The sequence below is a fragment of the Kogia breviceps genome, chromosome 9, assembly GCF_026419965.1.
Source record: "Kogia breviceps isolate mKogBre1 chromosome 9, mKogBre1 haplotype 1, whole genome shotgun sequence".
Classification (NCBI taxonomy): domain Eukaryota; kingdom Metazoa; phylum Chordata; class Mammalia; order Artiodactyla; family Physeteridae; genus Kogia; species Kogia breviceps.
Genome location: NC_081318.1, coordinates 43888542 through 43908162, shown reverse-complemented (window position 1 = coordinate 43908162; position 19621 = coordinate 43888542). Strand labels below are relative to the sequence as shown.

The following is a 19621-nucleotide window of genomic DNA, read 5'->3' as shown; positions in this document are numbered from 1 at the left end:
GCTCTTTGCGTCCTAACATACAGTAGCATTAGCTCCATCCTTTTAATCACCCTTGTTTTTCTCTTCTGGTGAACGTATAAACTTTATTTTTTGTGTAACTCACCACATGATAAACATTGTCAACAGCGTCAGTGATCATAACCACATAACAAATTGCCTTTCCACTTGGGCCAACTTGTAATGAAATGATTCATTCCAGATCTCTTCTTCATGGTGACTTGATTGGGTATTGATCTAATTCCCGGTTCCACAGGGTTTTGGACTCTTATCTAACCCCAGGCTCTAGTTTGGCTGTGTGGACCTGGACGGCCCTGCTGAGCTCCAGCTCTGGGATGGACCCTTTTTTGTACTTGGGAAGACTTTCTCCTTCATGAAATTGAGACCATCTTGTCAGTCTTGAAAGAGGATGCCTTCCCCTACCAGGTTTATACTGAGGAATTAATGAAGACAAATAACCAAGTATAGTGACCTTTTAGGAAGAACAGTGCTTTGAAATAAAAAAAATACTGCCTGCACGCTAATGTGTTTTTAAAATTTTTATTTATTTTAATTTTTTTTTTTTGCGGTACGCAGGCCTCTCACTGTTGTGGCCTCTCCTGTTGCAGAGCACAGGCTCCGGATGCGCAGGCTCAGTGGCCATGGCTCACGGGCCTAGCCGCTCCGTGGCATGTGGGATCCTTCCAGACCGGGGCACGAACCCGTGTCCCCTGCATTGGCAGGCCGACTCTTAACCACTGCACCACCATGGAAGCCCAACTAATGTGTTTTAAGTAACTACATTCAAATTAATTTATGATACAAGCTTCACAGTCTTCTGTATGCAACATTTAAAAATAATAGTTTTCCAAATATCAGCTTTTAAAATCTTTGTGTTTGTGTGGTAAATTGCAGTTTCCATAATATTTTCTCACTCATGACTTTGATTCTGACTAGAGTGTCTGCTCCTCCTGTGTGTTTCCATGACACTGTAAACTTCTGTTCTGTGATTCCTTGTCTTACAATTCTCTATGTATATTTATCATTTTCCCCACCAGATGTATGCTCCTCGAAGGCAGGGGATCATGTCTTATTTGCTTTTGTGTCTCTAGAACCTAACACAATGCCAGGTGCATTATATATTATGTAAATATGTGCTGGGCTACAATACATACTGTGGAAAATGAGGTTCCTTACACTTTGAAGATTTTAAATATCCATTTAGGTTTGGTGCATCACAAATTTGAACTGATTAAAATCCAAGTTGTGGTCTCTAGTTGCTGCTGATTTTTGGAGAAAAGATTGCAAGCAGCAGGAGCTGGTGCTGTGTGCTGCCTGTGGTAAGCCTTTGATTATATCTCTGCAAACGTGGCCTCTGCTGGTTTAAATTGCTCCAGTTGCGATGGAAAAAGGCAATAGTTACTCTTCACTGTCGTTGTTGGGGGAAATTTAATTTGCTTCAAACCAGAATTGTTTTACTTTAGAATTTATATGCATTAGGGACCCAAACATACGTACACTAAAATATAGACTTAAGGTAATTAAAAACTCCTGTGATTATTTGGGTTCAGCCTTTTTTTTTTTTTTCACTTCTTATCAAGTCTTGCCTCTCAATTTTAATCTTTTTCTTATTACTCATGTAATACATCCTCACTGTGGAAAAAAATTTTAACATACAGAAATCAGGTTGTTTTTCCTCTCTTACTTCCCTTATCTTTGGAGTATTATTCTTTCCCTAGCCTTGGTTGCAAGGTGGCTACTGTACTTCTAGCTATCACATCCAGACAATATAATATTCAGAGGAAAAAACAGGACATCCCTTTCTGTCTCCTCCTAAGAAATAATGTTTTCCCTAATGATCCACCGTTATGTCTAGCAATATTCTTCTCCCATCCTAATGATCTTATGCCTTCCTGAGCAGTCCATTCCTAAACCAATAACTGGCAAGACCAATAAAATTACCATGACTGGCTTTCAGGGGTTGGCAAACTTTTTTGTAAAGGGCTTTGCCGCTCATCTGGTCTCTGTCACAACTATTCTACTCTGCTATTGTAACAATAATAGACAAAAAGTAAATAAATGGGTGTGGGTGCGTTTCAGTAAAACTTAATTTACAGAAATAGGTGGCAGGCCTATGGGCCATAGATGGACAGATCCTGGAGCCTTAGACCGGTGACTCCAAAACATTAGCATGTATCAGAATCAACTGGGAGCTTGTTAAAATATAAGGTCCCACACTCAGAGTTTCTGATTTAGCAGATTTGGGTTAGAGTCAGAGAATTTGCATTTCTAACAAGTTCCCAGTTGATACTGTGTTCAGGATCGAGTTGATGCTGGTTCAATAATAGACCAGGGTTTCTAGATACTTCTTTGTCATGTGTGTGGGAACTGTCTTGTACATTGTAGGATGTTTAGCAGCATCTCGGGCCTCTATTCACTAGATGCCAGTAGCCTCCTTGCTCCTCCTTTAGTACAATGACCAGAAGTGCCTGAAACATTGCCAGATGTTCCCTAGGGGACGGAATCTCTGCTTCTCCCTCCCCTTTAGACTTACACTATTCAGATCTTTGCCCTGGATCTGGGAATAGGTTCATCTTTCCTTGTAGCATTTTGGGGAGCAGTGTCACTATTCTGCGAGGAAAAAGGGAGAGGAATGATTCTGTTGGATAGGCAACCAACAGTGTCTACTGCTGATCACATCAGAGCTCCTGAGAAAAAAGACCTTACTGACCAAAACAGTCCAGAAAATGGAATAAGAATACCCATTTTCTAAGATTTTTCTTGAGCATAATATTGACTGCAAAATTGAAGGAATTTTACAGAGAGTTTGGCAATAAATACAGAGGGGTGGACAAATAATATGTAAAGCATTCTGTTAAGTAAAGCCTTAGTTAAAGGTGACGTCTATATTTTGTTCTTATAGGATTTTTTTCATGCAAAGTCTGTAAAAGAGTTAATGTCATATTTATAAAATTTTGTTGACTTTTTCAAAAGATCATTAACAGACAATTTATTTTCTATTTTTTATAGTTAAAATGTGAAACAACTGTTTTTGGCAAATTTATGGGACTTTTGCTTAGGAAGTATTTATTCTTGGATAGTATTTGGGCTAGAACTTTGACTATTTATGTAGGTAATAAAGCATGGTGGAAACCTCTGTGGTTACTGAGCCATTCCTCACCCTTTTCCAGTTCAAATCTGTGTCATAGAGGGTTGTGGGCCACATCTCTCAGGATCCATGTAAGCTGGGAGGTACTGGTAGGAGACCTGAAGGCAGCATGAATTTTGATGTCAATGTTTCCTTCCTTATCTGCTTCGAGCAGCATCTCATTAGTGGCTGCATTTCCTCCAGGGCTCCAGCTCTCTCTGAACAAACCTGACATTGGTGATCCTGGATCCCTGTTCTCTGATGTCTCTGTTTCTTTTCATTATCCTTCCAGCCTGTGAGGTAGATGGTAGTAGCTTCCTATTACTGCTGATCTCCAGGTTACCTCACCACCAAATCCCTGCCTGGCTTCTAGCTCCTCCATACCTATTAAACCCTATATCAAAATCCTTGAACTGTAAATGCTCGAAGTGGTTTCTGTTTTCTCGATTAAACTCATACTGATGCAAAGCCCAACCACAAGTGTCTTGTCATACAGACCTAAAAAATTTACCTCTCTGCATGAGATTTTGTACAAATAAAGTATCTATTAGAATTGTCAATAATAACGCATATGCTAAGGTGTAACCTTGATAGCTGTTAGTTTCAGATTCTTATAAAAACAGAAAAAGGAAGTTAACAAGTTCACTATAATGGGGACCCTTTATAGCCTAGAGACAAAGAACACTAGTTCTGAAGTTGAACTGCCCAGGTTCAGGTGGGCCATACCCCTTCCTAGCATTGTGGCTTTAAGCAAATGATCTAACTTCTCACTACCTCAGTTTTCTTGACCATGAACTGGTGATAATAATGGTACATATTAGGTCTCAAAGAGATTGTTGGGAGGATTGAATAGTACACCAAAAACACTTTGAGAAGTGCTTGGCATATAGTAAGCACCCAATAAATATTAGCCATCGTCATCACTGTTGTTGTTAACTTACCCTAGCCATAACTGATTGAGTCAGCCTGTCCCTATGGAGAAAAATTTTAGGCCCTAAAAATAAGTTTCTACATGGAATAAGGATGAAAGTGTGTATCAGAGAGAAAAGTGCATTTGAAAGTATGCTCCCTGAAATACCTCCTTTTTCCTCCTAATTTGCTGACTGTTAAGTCTGACTGCTTTAAAGCATATATAAATTAATATACATACCCACACCTTAATATCTCAAAATAGAGGTTACTACTTTAAAAAAGCTTTTGTGAATGTCAGGACTTCAATTTTTTTTTTATAATTTTTATTGGAATATAGTTGATTTACAATGTTGTGTTAGTTTCAGGTGTACAGCAAAGTGAATCAGTTATACATACACATATATCTACTCTTTATTAGATTCTTTTCCCATATAGGTCATTACAGAGTATTGAGTAGAGTAGCCTGTGCTATATAGTAGGTTCTTATTAGTTATCTATTTTATATATAGTAGTGTGTATATATCAATCCCAATCTCCCAGTTTATCCCTCCCCCCCATCCCTTGGTAACCATAAGTTTCTTTTCTATATCTGTGCTTCTATTTCTGTTTTGTAAAAAACTTCATTTATACCATTTTTTTTAGATTCCACATATAAGCGATATCATATATTTGTCTTTGTCTGATTTACTTTGCTCGGTATGATAATCTCTAGGTCCAAAGTAGAGATTATTACTTTAAACAAGCTTTTGTGAATGTCAGGACTTCAATTTTAAGAAGAGTAAGATAAGATTCTCCTGATTACATTGGTTTAATTGACCCATGGCAGTTCTGTTATTCACGCAATGTCCTAAAGCTCTGTGAATAAGCAAGCATACATTAGGTTGTTCACCATATATTATTGACCATGGGCATTTTAGTCATTGAATGTAAGCAGTGAGCTTCTAGAAGAGCCTTAGCTAATTCATTAAAGTTTGTGTGGTCACCACAAGTTGTGCAAACACAAGAGCTAATAGGTCAGGAATAGACTATCAATTGAAACTTACAGAATGTGTTGTGTTTTGTTTCTATTTGTTTGTTTTCTGGAAGAAGAGAGAAGTCTTCTGAGCGATGTGAAAAAAAAGCCAGGAAATATTAATCATGACTTGTTCATTATTAAAATGCTTGTTTAAAAAGAAATTTCTTCTAACTCAATGGTTTGACTTTTCTGTGGATTGCACTACTATTCATTTATTCATTAGCCCTAAATTTCTCATAAGAGATCCAAGAAGTTGGAAACATTTGGTGTGAGATGTGAAAATTTGTTTTATTTGTCTCTTATATTCTCCTAAAGTTGGGTTGCTTGTTAGATTTGTCAAGTATCTTGCCCCAAAGTAAAACTGAAGTGATAACAAAGAGAGAAAAGCATCACTTCCTCCTTTTATTCAAGATTGCACATATTATTTATGAATTTTAACATTAATTGCTATTGTGTAAATTTAAAGAAGTTATTATTGGGATTCATTTTGTAAGTAAAAATCGTCCCATAAGAGCTGGAGCTGCATGCTGATGTGATGTGACATAAAGTATGATGTAAGACTCAACTTGCCTTAAAATATCCTATTATTCCAGCTTCAGATGCTTACAATTTTTATCACTAAAGTTATTTGTTTTATTTCAACACTTGTATGGAAAGTCCTTGTAACATGTTTACCCAGGGAATGTGGCATAGAAAAATCCCGGTGAACACATTTGCCCACATTAGTTCAAGCAGACTGGCTAGTTGTCCTTAACTAGTTAGTTAGCTGTGCCATCTGTCAACAGTTGAAGATTGGTAACACTGATACATCAGGGTGAATTGGGTCGGTGAGACCTGGTAGGGGAGTGGTAGAAGAGAGAATCTCAAAGAGAGCTTTGTGAGTGTGAGTGCATTTTAAGTGAAGGAAATCATATGTCCCTTGCTTCAAGCAGCAGGTAGGTTTACTTGACTCTGCTAGAAATTCCAGATCTGTGAAATAATAATGGATGTGGGCCATTAAATATGATGGAGGTGATGAAAGTAGAATATTAAAATTATGATACCTGTGAACCGTTTTTGAGGTCAGAGACTCCAATGGGACTCTGAAAGCTTTGGGCTCTTTCCTCCAGAAAAATACATAAAAACATCTAAAATGTTACTTACAATTTCAGGATATTTACCGACCCCTGAAACCCATTCTTGGGCCCAAGTTAGAAACCTCTAGTCTAAATGAAAAGTTAGGATTTTTAGGAAAATGTCAGTTTTTATAATTTTATTATTCATTTGGGAAGCAGCTGGGAGCCACTGTAGTTTTCTGATTGTGGGATTGGCATGGTCATGATAAGTCTTAGACTTCTTATAGAATATCTATAGAATTCTATTATATAGAATATAAAAGCTGATGCAAGGTGCAGGAGAGTTAGAACTACGTATTTAACTGAAAAAGAGTAAGAATTTCAAATGTTTATCAAGGGAAACACAAAAAAGTACATTAAATGTAATTTTGCTTCAGAATAAAAGGTGTTCTTATGGGAAGCTTTGATTTTAGTCAAAACAATCAGGAAGATTTGTTAGCAATTTATTTGTAATTTTTTTAAATTTGAGAGATGATTCCAGGTTTGTTGTTTGTTTTATTTTTCTTTTCATTCTACATAAATCAGAACATGATTCATTAGAGCCACATATTTTGCTTTTATAACTGTTTGTGAACCTTCATTTAGACAATCTTAACAAGTCTGTAAAACAGTGTAAGTAGATTGTTCTTCCAAATAGGCAAGAGAAGCAACGTTGATATTAGTGGGTTTGGGACCTATTTACATATGGTGTTCTTGTTTTCCCAAACATAATTTATTCTTGACTGATAATATTACTTTACTGTCCATTTACTAATAACTGACATTCCTGAAATCAACATTATCAAGCAAAGAAATCAGGCTGGGTTCAGGGTATGGCTATACAATGTAGCAAGCAGTTATGTCTTTTTTGAAGGATTTCAGACCATTGGGTGCCAAGCTTGTTGACTTTTAGCCCTACATGGCTCAGCTCAGGAGGAGTCACAGCATTGTTTTCCTGTGGTAATGCTCAGAGAAGAAAGTCTCAGTAGAGAGTTACCTAAACTCTGAACTCTAGAAACAACTTAGAAATAGGAGGAATAGCTGTAAATTATAAAAATTCTTCTAAATTCTTATTAGGAGCCTGCAATTACTAGTCACAGCCAAAATCTTATCTTGCAGCATTACCAGCAGCAATAACAATACACTATTACTTACTAATTTTGTACAGGGCTCTGTACTAATTTCTAGGAACACAAAAGAAGGATAAAGCAAGGTCTTTAGTTGTAAGGAATTGACTGTTTAAATGGAGAAAGACCTTTGTACCCCCAAAGGTAAATTACAGTATAAGAGAGCATAGTCTAAGTTTCAAAATGAATAGCATAGGTAGTAAATAAGTGGCAGAGGAAATCTGATCTGTGAGGAGGCATTATGGGCTAGGAGGTCTTGTCAAAGCTTCTCAGAGAAGATTTTTCTGATGGGTGCCACAAAGTTCTCTGTCATGTATCTTGACCTAATGTTTATCACATTTTGTGTTATCAATTTGTTAGTTGTCTTTCTTGGCCATTAGTAGGTAGATTGCTTAGGGGCAGGGCTGATGGGTGCAGTGTTCACCTCTGTCTTTAGCACTGGGGCATAGTAGATGCATAGTAAATATATGTTGAATGAATGTATAAATGAAGGTGATACTTGTGTTTAATTTTGAGGGAAGGGCAAGGCACACATTTGAGAGGACATAAGAAGGACTTACAGTTAGACAGAAGGGTAGAAGCTAATGTATGGTCGTGGAAATCCTTGAGGAGTCTGGGAGATGATGACTGGACCAAATTACTTGTGATGAAGAGGCTGATATAGGAGAGTAACAAAGTTGAGATTAGGTGAGATAAACACTGACCAGATTGGGAAGACTAAATATTGTTATTAAAGTACTCCATAGCATGGGCAAGATCTCCAACTTCAACATGTATTTCTTTCTTTAGAAAATGAGGATATGAACAGATCAGTTAGGAAATACAAATACAGAAAATGATATTTTAGAATTATATAGTATGATATTTATTGTATAATGTGATTTAATTAAGCAAACATCTAAAATATCCCATTCATGTGAACTTGTGTATATATCTATACATGTGCAGCCAGTCTTAGAAAGAATTGTCTGAAAAGATGTTTCCCAAAATATTAATAATGGCTCTCTCTAGGTAGTGTAATCTGAGTGAACTTTTTCCAGCTTTTTCAATTTAGCTGAAGTCTCTTTCAGTAACTTAGAGGTGTGAAATTTCAGGAGGATAATGATGGTTGGGGTGGGGAGGAGGAGATAAATATGGGGAGATGTTTCGGAGGCAGAATTGAAACGACTTGGGGGGTCTTACTTAATAAAGCGGATCAAGGAGGAATTGTGAGTTAAATATGGTGTTGAGGTTTTGAGCCAGTTGGCATGGTTAATTAATACCAAAATTGGGAGGGATATGCACCCCGTAGGTTGGGACACTTTTCATTGGAAAATTGGCTTATTAATGTTAATATCTTGAACTATTATGTAACTACATGAAGCAGCAGCTGGAGTAGTAGCTAGTAGTGAACTAGATCAGGTAAGGAAGAGACTGGAGTAAGCAGAGGCTGGTAGTAAATTGTGATTTTTCTACCACAGAATTCAGCATTCTTGAAAAAACAAATGTCTTCTCAATTCTCATATTTTCTTGAATACAATGGACAGGTGTGATTTCCTCATTTTAGAGACTGAGGAATTAAGAATTAGGGAAATGGAGAAACTTCCAGTTATGTTTCAGTGCTTACTGAATGGTAGGGGAGGTTCTTCCTGTTGGTTTGCCTACTGTGTTGCCTTGTATGGGAGAAAAAGTCTATCACTGATGCTCCTGTATCCCACTGTGATTGGCCCTCCTTTGGTTGTAACTTTTTCTTCTTTTTTAATCCAGATAAAAAAGGGCTTTGTTTTCAAAAGCCATGGTGGCCTGTTTTTTTTTTTTTTTTTTTTTAAACATCTTTATTGGAGTATAATTGTTTTACAATAGTGTGTTAGTTTTTCCTTTACAACAAACTGAATCAGTTATACATATACATATGTTCCCATATCTCTTCCCTCTTGCATCACCCTCTCTCCCACCCTCCCTATCCCACCCCTCTAGGTGGTCACAAAGCACAGAGGTGATCTCCCTGTGCTATGCAGCAGCTTCCCACTAGCTATCTAATTTACATTTGATAGTGTATATATGCCCCTGCCTGGTGGCCTGTTTTTAAAGTTTAACCAATAACATAGATGAGATGCCATGAAGAATGGCTCAAAATAGAAAATACAATTGTATAATTGAGACAAAAGCGATATCCTGGAAATAATATTATGTTTAGTAGTAAGTTTTAGAGCTTCTAATTATACTGGTCTTTTCCCTCCTCTAATTACTAATTTTAGAAAATGTTTCTTTCAATTTAAGAGTTAGTCAGCCTTAAACTTGTCTACTGAAACTATGTTGGAAACCACATTGTTTCCAGTTCAAGTTGAAATTACATGGTATTAAACCTGTATCTTTCCAGGTTCTATAGACTTTGGCAGAAATGGTGGGATTTAAAGCATTAGTGCTTCAGTGGCTTTCAAAGGTTAAGACCTTCTTGTTTGGGCCATATACACTTTACCGTTTTTGTTTCTGGGCTGTTCTGGAATGGAAATGGGATTTATTCATTTCCTTTGGATAAAAGTATGTTATTTATCCCTATTTAAGGGTGGATTAGTAAGCCAGATTCTGGATTGAAATCAAGGGAAGGAGTAGTTTTACATTTTAATCTCATAGCTTGAATAAGTCATGAATTCTAAATGAAGAATAAACACCTTATTTTCTTCTGTGAAATAGCTTAAACATAGACTGAAATGTTTGATAGCCTGTCTTAAAATAATTTGGTCCTTGGCCTTGAGCAGAAAATCCTTACATTCTATAAAGAGAAATAGTTACACTCTGTATTGACTTGGCCCAAGATGGAAAAACTGGGCACTTGGCCTTTGGAGTCACCAAGCTCAAATATTTATTTGATTCATTATGTCCTTCTATAATTGAATTTTCCAGGACTGTCTTATAACTTTTGCTTTTTTCCCATGGCTGTCTTCATTAGTGTATGAAAACATGGTGTCACTGGCCTATGAAAACAGAGTTACCTCTGTGCCTTCACTGGCATATTTACCTTACCTGGAATCACCTCCAGTCTTCTTTGACAGAACTAATTTAGGTTCTCCCACCTTCAGTGAGTCTTTACTAAGAACTCCAGGCTTCATTTGTTAAGCTCATCAAGATCATTCCTAGGAAACACTTTGACGTTTACCACTGAATTCAGTACCCTGTGATATTTCCTTTGGTTTAATAGATGCTAATTTGATCTCAACTTAAACTTTTACTGAGTATCACCTTTAAACTTAAAGACAAGAACCTTCTTTTTGAGGCAAAGTGTCAGGCACATAGTAAATGGTCAACATTACTGGCCTTAATATTAAGGTGACATAAAGAAAAAGTTCTGAAATGACACTTATTGGGCTGAGACTTAAATATTTGCTAATGTTAATTGAGCTATTGAGACTATTTTTATTGTGCTCAGCCTGGCATAAGCCACTTAAATTAAATTCAGCAAGAAGTTGTTGTTAATTAGTAGAGTCAGCCCAGTAGTACCCAGGAAAATCTAGAGAAAAGTACTTTAAATCAAGGTAGATTTCTCAATAAGTCTCAAACAATCTGCATGGAAATGTATAAAAAATATTCCTTCATTGCTAGACATGGATCACAGATTTGATTTATCTCTAAACAATACAAAGTTGAGATCACAACCATTTAAAAGATTCTTAATGTTTAAAAACAACAGAGGACACTTTTTTCTTGTTTTAGTTTTTTGACTGCTTGTTTATTTTTGTTATTGTTTGGTTTTTCAATAGCAAATTTACCTTCCTAATACCAAGGTCTGAGAGGAGTTTTTCTCCTTAGTCTTTATAAGGTGGACATGGTATGATATAGAGAATAACAACTTCGACATGAGTGGGAAGATATCATCAAATTAGTTGAATACATTCAAATCCAAAATTAAACAGTTGATTAGGTGTGAACCGTAAAAAGGCCATTGATTCACTTTACCCAAATTGTTCATTTTTGCCAGTTCTTTGCTGCAGTGGAGATAGCCACTGGAAAAAAGATGAATTCATTCACTGATTGAATCCAGTGCCTGATGATTCATGAATAGTTGGGTGTAATTCTTATGACCACAGAATGGTGGGTTGAAGCCTGATTTCCTAACTTTAGAAATTAATCATTTTTAAACTCTTTCGGGGCTGGGGGGTATGGCGGGGGAACTACCAAAGTAGTCGTTGTCTTCTCCAAAATTTAGGGACATAATTTAACCTTGCTGTTCAGGACTCTCTGCCAAAGTTGAGTCTGGGGCAGAGTTTCTTTTTTTTCTCAGTCTAAATCATCTAGGCTAAATCATTTTTTAGCTTAAAATCAGGAGCAATCTTGGAATAAAGGTACTGTCACAGCACCTCAAATTCATAATATTCAAGTTGGCTGTAAATGGTCTCATGGATGTATGTGCTGGGGCAGCCCCAGAGAGAGCCCCTGGGAAAGGAAGTGCTGGAGTGAGGGAGCCACAGTCAGAGAACCTCCTCTTCAGCTGCATGACAGTGTGCTCCTGAGAAAAACCTGTAAAGAAATGAAATTTGTTTAAATCAAATTCTATTTTTAGTGTACTTAGAGAGTTGCTGAACATAAAAGGGATTCTGTTAAGAATCATTTCTTTAAAGTGAATAAATTCCTCCAGTATTGTTTGATTTCATATTTTTACATATTCAGGGATCCTTGCCTAACTCACCAACCAAGAAAACATGATTCATTGTCTTAGCTAGTAATGTCTTTTATTGAGTACAGATTGAGTTAGTGATTTGTTGGGTTGTTTCTTACCTGATGTCTTCATCATGTGAATGTCCCAAGCCGATGACTGTATTTTATTTTAGATACTGAAATTCAATACCAGTGTTACAGAAAGCAAAAGATCTTTCTATAAAATTTTTTGATATTGAAAATCCTTTGATCCTCACCTGTGGCTATTGAATGTCCCCTCTACTCCTATATAATCTGGCAAATTTTTACTCTTAAATAGTATTCTTTGTTTAAGGACAGGTGCCAAAGATTCATTATAATTCATTGGTATCCCCATTTCTTAAACAGTAATCTGTTCCAGATGCTATTATTTCCAGATATTATTTATAGATGCTATATATTTCCAGATACTGATTTTATCTTCTTTTCTTATAAATTAGTTGAATAGAGACCTCAGTTTGGAGAATATTAATTAAGAATATTTGGGGCTTCCCTGGTGGCGCAGTGGTTGAGAGTCCGCCTGCTGATGCAGGGGACACGGGTTCGTGCCCCGGTCCGGGAGGATCCCACGTGCCGCGGAGTGGCTGGGCCCGTGAGCTGTGGCCGCTGAGCCTGCTCGTCCAGAGCCTGTGCTTTGCAACGGGAGAGGCCACAACAGTGAGATGCCCGCATATCACAAAAAAAAAAAAAAAAAAAAAAAAAAAAAAAAAAGAATATTTGGAGCTGTTAAGTTCCTTATTCTTCTAGTATAGTGACAGCTAACATTTATATTGTATCTCGCAGTTTACTAAAAGCTATTACATACATTGTTTTAATTGGCCCTTATAATAACTCTGTGAGGCAAGTTAGTATTACTTTGCTACTTTTTACATTAGGAAAATGAGAATCGTCGAGAAAAATAGAATGACTTGCCTGAGCTAAACAGCAAAACTGGGACCCAGACTGTTAAGTCGAAGGCCTGTGTTCTTTCTGTCACATTAAGCAATCTTGAGACAGGTTTTTGCTTCTGGAAAAAGTGGTCTGGGCTATTTCTTTTCCTCTTTTATTCCATGCCCACATTTGATATCCTTCATCCCAGTAACTCCGGCCAGAATGGCCAGGTTATATGTCTTGGTCTCTGTCCTTTATGAATTGTATTGTTCTCAACTGTTAGGAAACACCTTATGCCCAACCTGAGAAAGGGTTAAGGTAGAGGCTCAGGTTCTCCTATAAAGAAAACATCTCAACTTAATGTCCCAATATCACAGCCTAGTGATCACAGGGAAAATAATCATCAATGTCAGAGATGTAATAGACTGTAAACTGTACATGAGATCAGCTATAAAAATTATAAAACTGTGACAGTGAAGAAAATTACTAAATTTCTGGGAAAATAGAAAGTCAAAACAAAGCCAGACTATGATCCTGTTTTAGGGAGAGATCAGCTTCAAGATTTCCTCCTTCCTCCAGCCAACTGCACCTGTGCCCCTTATATCAATTTCTTTTTATGCAGCATCTATGTTTCCGCCTTTTGTGCCATCCCATTTTCTTGAGCACTTGGACTAAATTCACTTCCCCTTCTTAGCTTGTTCCTTGTAGGTCAAGAGTGGCATGTTTTAAATCCTCTGTGCCTTAAGAGTAAAAGCTAAGGCATGGAGTTTTGAGTTTAATACACTTTTAAACCTGCTATGTGACCTTGGCATTTTGCATTTTTTCCTAATAAAATGAGGATATAGGTGCTTACTCCACTTGATTTGAAAGCTTGTTGTGAATAGTTAATGAGACAGTATAACTAAAATCCTTAGAGCAGGATGTGAATGTGCCCTGGTTCTAATACTAACCTTCAGTGTGATTTTAGGCAAGTCACTGAACCTCTCTGGGCTTTAACAGTTTTTATACATATAAAATATAAGGGGCTTAAACTAGATGATTTTGAAAGTCTTTTCAAATTCAATTCAGTTGAATTCAGATGAATGTATTGAATATTTACAGTGTCATGAGCTTTAAATAAGGATGTAGTCCTTGGTCTTGAAGAACATATAATCTAGGGAATGGAGACATGTAAACAAATACTGTTGGGTGATATAGTAAGTGTCTTATGATGTAGCCCTCCAATTTTGATTCTGTTGTTGCTAAATTCTTCTCCTCTTGGTCTCATTAATATTAGAGTTTATTTCTTGTCAGAGGAAAGGAATTTATCAGAACTCTAGATAAGTAGTTTCATATTAGGGAATGGAGTTTGCTTGGTTTTTAGCAGAACAGTACTACTTATTGATAACATATGTGAATGGTTAGCATATCTGAGATACCTTATAACACTCAGGATAGACTTCTTTAAATCAAAATAACCAATTAAAATTCCCATAATGACAAACTATTGAAAAACCTTTGGTCTAGAACATTACAGAAAACCTTGTGGATATTCCTAGTTAAGATTTCTGTTCTTGGGACTTCCCTGGTGGTCCAGCGGTTAAGACCCTGCGCTCCCAATTCAGGGGGCCCAGGTTTGCTCCCTAGTCAGGCAACTAGATCCTGCATCCCATATGCCACAACCAAAGATCCCACATGCCGCAACTTTAAAAAAAAAAAAAAAAAAAAGATCCTCAACAAAGATCCCGTGTGCTACAACTAAAAACTAAAGACCCAGCGTAGCCAAATAAATAAATAAATAAATATCTTTTAAAAACCCCAAAGATTTCTCTTCTTGAAAGAAATTAAATTTGATTGGGAGAAGAGTCAACTAGTAGAAGATTGGTCTAGAGATTTGGTCCTAACCCACCCCCCTCTTTTTTGAAATGAATCGGATTCTAATTCTTTGTTGCTGAAGTTGCCGCTGAGTTTTTCTTCAGTAAGTGGAAGGAAAACTTGGATATTTAATACCTTATCAAAGAAGTGTTGATAACCAAAACCTTTCTATTGCTCCTATCTCTGTTCAAGGAAAAGTTGTTACAAAACCAGAGAAACAATCTAACTATCCTACACATCGGTAAACTAAGATGTGACTGGTCAGCCTCTCATTCTCAGATTCCTGCCAGAATGGATTTCTGACATCCTGGAAGTTTTGTGGTGAGCAGTTCCCCAGTAATGTGTATAATCTTTCATAAAATTGTTTTTAATCATCAAATCATATATTTTTAAAGATTGCTAAACTTTACTTTTCTAAGGTGTTCTTAGGAGACTTAAAATGATGGCTGCAGGATAAAACACTAGAGAACTGAAACAAAGAACTATTTCCTGAGGGTTCCCAAGCCAAACTGTAATCTTTCCCATCACCCATGCATGCACCGAAAGTGCCAAGATGGCATTCTATCCCCAGATTAAAAGTTTCTTCTCTGGATGATTTGGTGTGATATCTGTTATTTTACCCAAATTCAGCTTGTTATCACATTTTTGGATATTAATTCCAAGAATTTAAACAAAAAGTGTCTGTGTGAATCAGTTACTGGTGTGATGATAATCTTTTTCTCTTGTTATTCTCTGAAAATGGATTCCGATTTCTGGTAAATGGACTCTATTGGAGGATTCTGATTTAACCTCTGACACCTGTTTGGTGTAGCTAAGTAAACTAGAAAGTGAGTTATTTTTAAAACTAGCTTGTAACTCATACCTGTCTCATCAGATACTGTCTTCCATGTATAGTCTATTTCAGCTACTTAGAAGGAAGAAAAAATATGTGTTGGACTTGGACCTTTTTTTGTTTTGTTTTAATAAAAAATATGTTGATCCGATGTTTAGCCAGGGAACAACGAATAATAATAATATTAATACTTCTAAGCTCTATTGAGTACTTGTGTGCTAGGTGTTGTGACAAACACATTTATGTTGTATCTCATTTGATCTTTACAGCAAATGCCTCTCTTTCACAAAGGAGAAAACTGAAGCTTAAAGAGATTACGGGCCTCTCTTAGGGTCAAACCACAGTGAGGGGTGGGACAGGACGAGAGCCCAGATTCAGGTTTATTCATTTGTGGTGCAGCTGATTTCTACTTTGTCATACCTGTTGTAGTTGTTTTATGTTTGAAAAGTTTGTGATTATTGCAGGGATTACAAACTCAAATGACTACAGGGCCAGGCAGGTAACAGAGATGTAGATGCATTACAGTAAAGAGTGATGTTCAGGACTCATGAATGCTTTTCAGAGCCAAAGTCATTCAAATGTTCAAATGTGGATTTGTTTAAAAGAAGGGCAAAGGAATCTGTGGGCCCTTCATCCCCAGAAAAGTCACTCTCCTTGGTGGGGAGGGGTCATTTATAGATGATTTTTCTCATATTAACCCAATAATCATTTGTATACCACTTACATAGCATAGGGGTGTGTGTGTGTGTGTGTGTGTGTGTGTGTGTGTGTGTGTGTCTGTCTGTCTATGGGCACAGTGTGGTATGCTGGGAAATAGTTGGGCTTTGGAGGTTTTAGTCCTGGTTTGAATATAGGAACTGCTGTGTGATTTTGAACAAGTTGTTTAACTTCTCTGACCCGTGTTTCCTTCATCAGTCAAAGATAATAATTACCCAGAGGGTTTGTTGAAAGGTTTAGGAGTAATATACATGGAGTTCTCAGGATTGTGCCTGGCACATAGTGAACACACAGTAAGCAGCAGCTGTTGTTTTTATTAATATGTTTGTTTTTATTGCTAGACTGTTCTTTGCAGGCAGCTGTTAAGTCACATATACCCTCATCACTTAGCACAGACTTGACACTGTACATTACCTTTGCCAATTTGGTCATGCATAACTCTTAAATTCTTTTCAGTAAGTAATGATAGCCATCAAAATACTTGAGATGAATAAGAATGAGCTATTTCCCCACAACCTTTCTTCCTCGTTATAGTGAAAGTAAGTCTCACGTAAAATTTTGCTACATATGAAGACATTTATTAAATAAACACATAAGCATGGAACCATTCATACTCTAGGCTTGGGGAAGGCTCATCTCTATGTCTTTCAGATACTAGAACATCACCTTCCTGGAAAGGTTCACTTGAGGCAGATAGGACAGTAATCCAAAGCAAGATCCATTTATCCTCATAATGAGCATCAGATAGCTAGAAATTTTCTGCTCCAAAGATAAGACAAAGGATCACTTAGGCTCAAGACTTGGACCATATCCCTTCAGGGTCTTCCTGGATTCTTATATTCTGTTCAGGCAAAGAAGAGTATGAGTGTAAAAATATTCAGCTAATTTACTTATCTTAAATGCCATTAATTTTGTCCATGAATCTACTTCTAGCACCCAGAATGCTAATTATCAAACCTCTGCACCAATCAAAACTCATTTCTGACATTCATTTATGGTAATTAGAAAGCCTCCAGTGTTACTAGAGACACCAATAGCTTAAGTGTTTGTGGTAGACCCCTCTGGCTTGTGAGCTTTGCTTCTGATTGGAATGGCTGTTTTGAGCACAAATGCAGACTCTAGAGCAGCGATTCTCAACTAATATGATTTTGCCCCCAAGGAGACATTGGGCAATGTCTGGAGACATTTTTGGTTGTTACAACTAGGGGGAGGGTGCTATTGACACCCTCTAGTGTGTAGAATCCAGGGATGCCGCTCAACTTCCAACAGTGCCCAGGACAGCTCCCCATATCAAAGAATCATCTGGCCCCAAATGTCATTAATGAGGAGGTTGAGAAACTCTGCTCTAGAGTGTAGCTTAAGTTGATTCACATGCTTTCATCATATGACCTTGTCTATGATGATGTATTTTAAACTTAAATTACAGACTTTATAACACTCACTACATCAACTTAGCAGTAAAGACTTGAATGAATTTAGTAATTCATTGTAATACTACATGTGGAAGGCATGAATTTAGAACCTAGTTATTTACTATCTATGATAGACCCCAAAATAGCATAGCCTATAAAAACTTTTAAAAAATGGTAGGTTCTGGTCTTGTTCACCTGGAATGTAGGGATGGACTTCCATTGCCCAAGTAGTGCTCCTGTAAATTGGCATCTTAATGGACACTCTGCTACTGAGTTATTAGGCTTTTTAATTTACTTCAGTACAGCAAACATGCTGTGATCCAGAGACTATGGGAAGGGTACAGCAAACAATAAAATAGTCTCTGACCTGGAGGAGTTTACAGAACTGTAGAAGTCTGGCACAACATGTCTTCAACAAAGCCACTTGCAATTATAATGTCCGTACAGCCTATGATTGTAGAGATGCCCATAGTTTATCTTAGTTTCACTTCATATGAAACCAGGAAGCTCCATTTATTGCCTTTTGTATTATTTCCATGTTGTCTGAGCCATATAGTCCACTATATGTCTTGCCAAAGTACTACCAGATAGTAGTGGTATAACTATGTATTTTATCTAAAAAAAGCAGAAATGATTAAAATTCACAGGTGTTCAAGAGAAACAGACTCTGAAAAAGCAGATGTTTTAAAAGAAGATTCACAGAAAGAAAAAACTCAACAGTTTCACTTTTTTGTGAACATGTCATGCTCGCCTCTCAAATTCTGGAACCAAGGAAACGATCAGTAGCATCACTGGCACTGTTGGGGTCTCCAATCTCTCTTTTTGCCTTTGGGTGGATCATCAGCATGCCTTAATTGATCACACTTAATAATGTGTCTTAGCATTTGCTAAGGAATGCTCTTAGAATACCTGCCAGATGCCCATCTATTCATCATTTCCCCTCACTGGAGATGGCGCTCAGGCTGTGTGGGTGGCTACATAATTTTTGACATGTCTGCATGTAAGAATGTGGCCTGAAACATTCTAAACTTAGAAACTATTCAGATCAGACCTCATGGTTGTTGTTTTTGGACAGTGATAACTGTGGCATTCTCCAGGGTTTGTAAAATGAGCTTTGACATTGCCAGCCATAGGTTCCAGCTTTCATAGCGATCTGTTCAATGAGCAACGGTGGTCCGGAGAGCATTCGTTCTTCTGTTTACAACTTGAGTCCATTAATTATTATTTTTCAAGTCGGGGTTTCACTCCGCTATAAGTAGATAATTTATGGAAAGTGGTAAAAGTTTGGTCACCTGATGTTGGGGGGCAGTGGTAAGAATGGTAATCAGGTTTGAGACCAGTTGTATTTTTGGCACTATATTAGCCAAGCACTGGAGTTAATTTCCCTTCAGCTGGTTAAGTTACATGTCTATTTGGTGAATAAACTTTGCAGAAATAGCAAAATTTGTCTCTGTGTCACTTATAAATGATTTATTGTCTTTTTCATTTAACATTTTTATGTATCAATGGTATATATTTTAAAAGTGCCAGCCAAAGTCTATATTCCAGCACTGCCTACCTTTTATATTCTTCTGGGCAGAACATTAAAAAAGAAAAAAAAAAAAAAGGGTTCTACAGTATATAGTATAAAATTTCTCAGGAGTAATTTGTTTTTCTAAAACCAGTTTTATATGAATTCTCAAGGCGTTTGGCAAGTGTAGATTGGTGTCAAGGAAAATTATAATCCTAGACCAGAAAAACCATCAGGGCTTCAAAGAGTCACAAAGATCATACCTTGCAGTTTTGCAAAGCATCAGGTGATTTAGGCAATTAGCAGGTCTCTTTTTATGAAGATAAATAACTTGTGCAACTGAAGTTTTTTACTGAATGGGTACACTTTCTCTGTTGTTTTAATAGCTACCCCAAATGGTAGCATGGTTAAAAATGTATGCTAATCCTGGGTTTGGTTTAGAAGTTTCAGCTAAATGCATGTTACAGGGGTATCTTAGGCTTT

At 37.0% G+C, this 19621-nt stretch overlaps 1 protein-coding gene across 5 annotated transcripts in view; it reads left to right on the top strand.

Annotated features, from left to right (window-relative positions):
* Nucleotides 1-19621, top strand: part of BBS9 (Bardet-Biedl syndrome 9) — a 446549-nt gene that overhangs the window by 329690 nt on the left and 97238 nt on the right. Inside the window, exon 21 of one of the 5 annotated variants that reach the window (XR_010842160.1) lies at nucleotides 14860-14988. The exons of the other annotated variants lie outside the window; for them this stretch is intronic. The gene's annotated coding sequence lies outside the window, so the exon portion shown is untranslated. The remainder of the gene's footprint in view (nucleotides 1-14859; nucleotides 14989-19621) is intronic. 5 annotated transcript variants of the gene reach the window in all.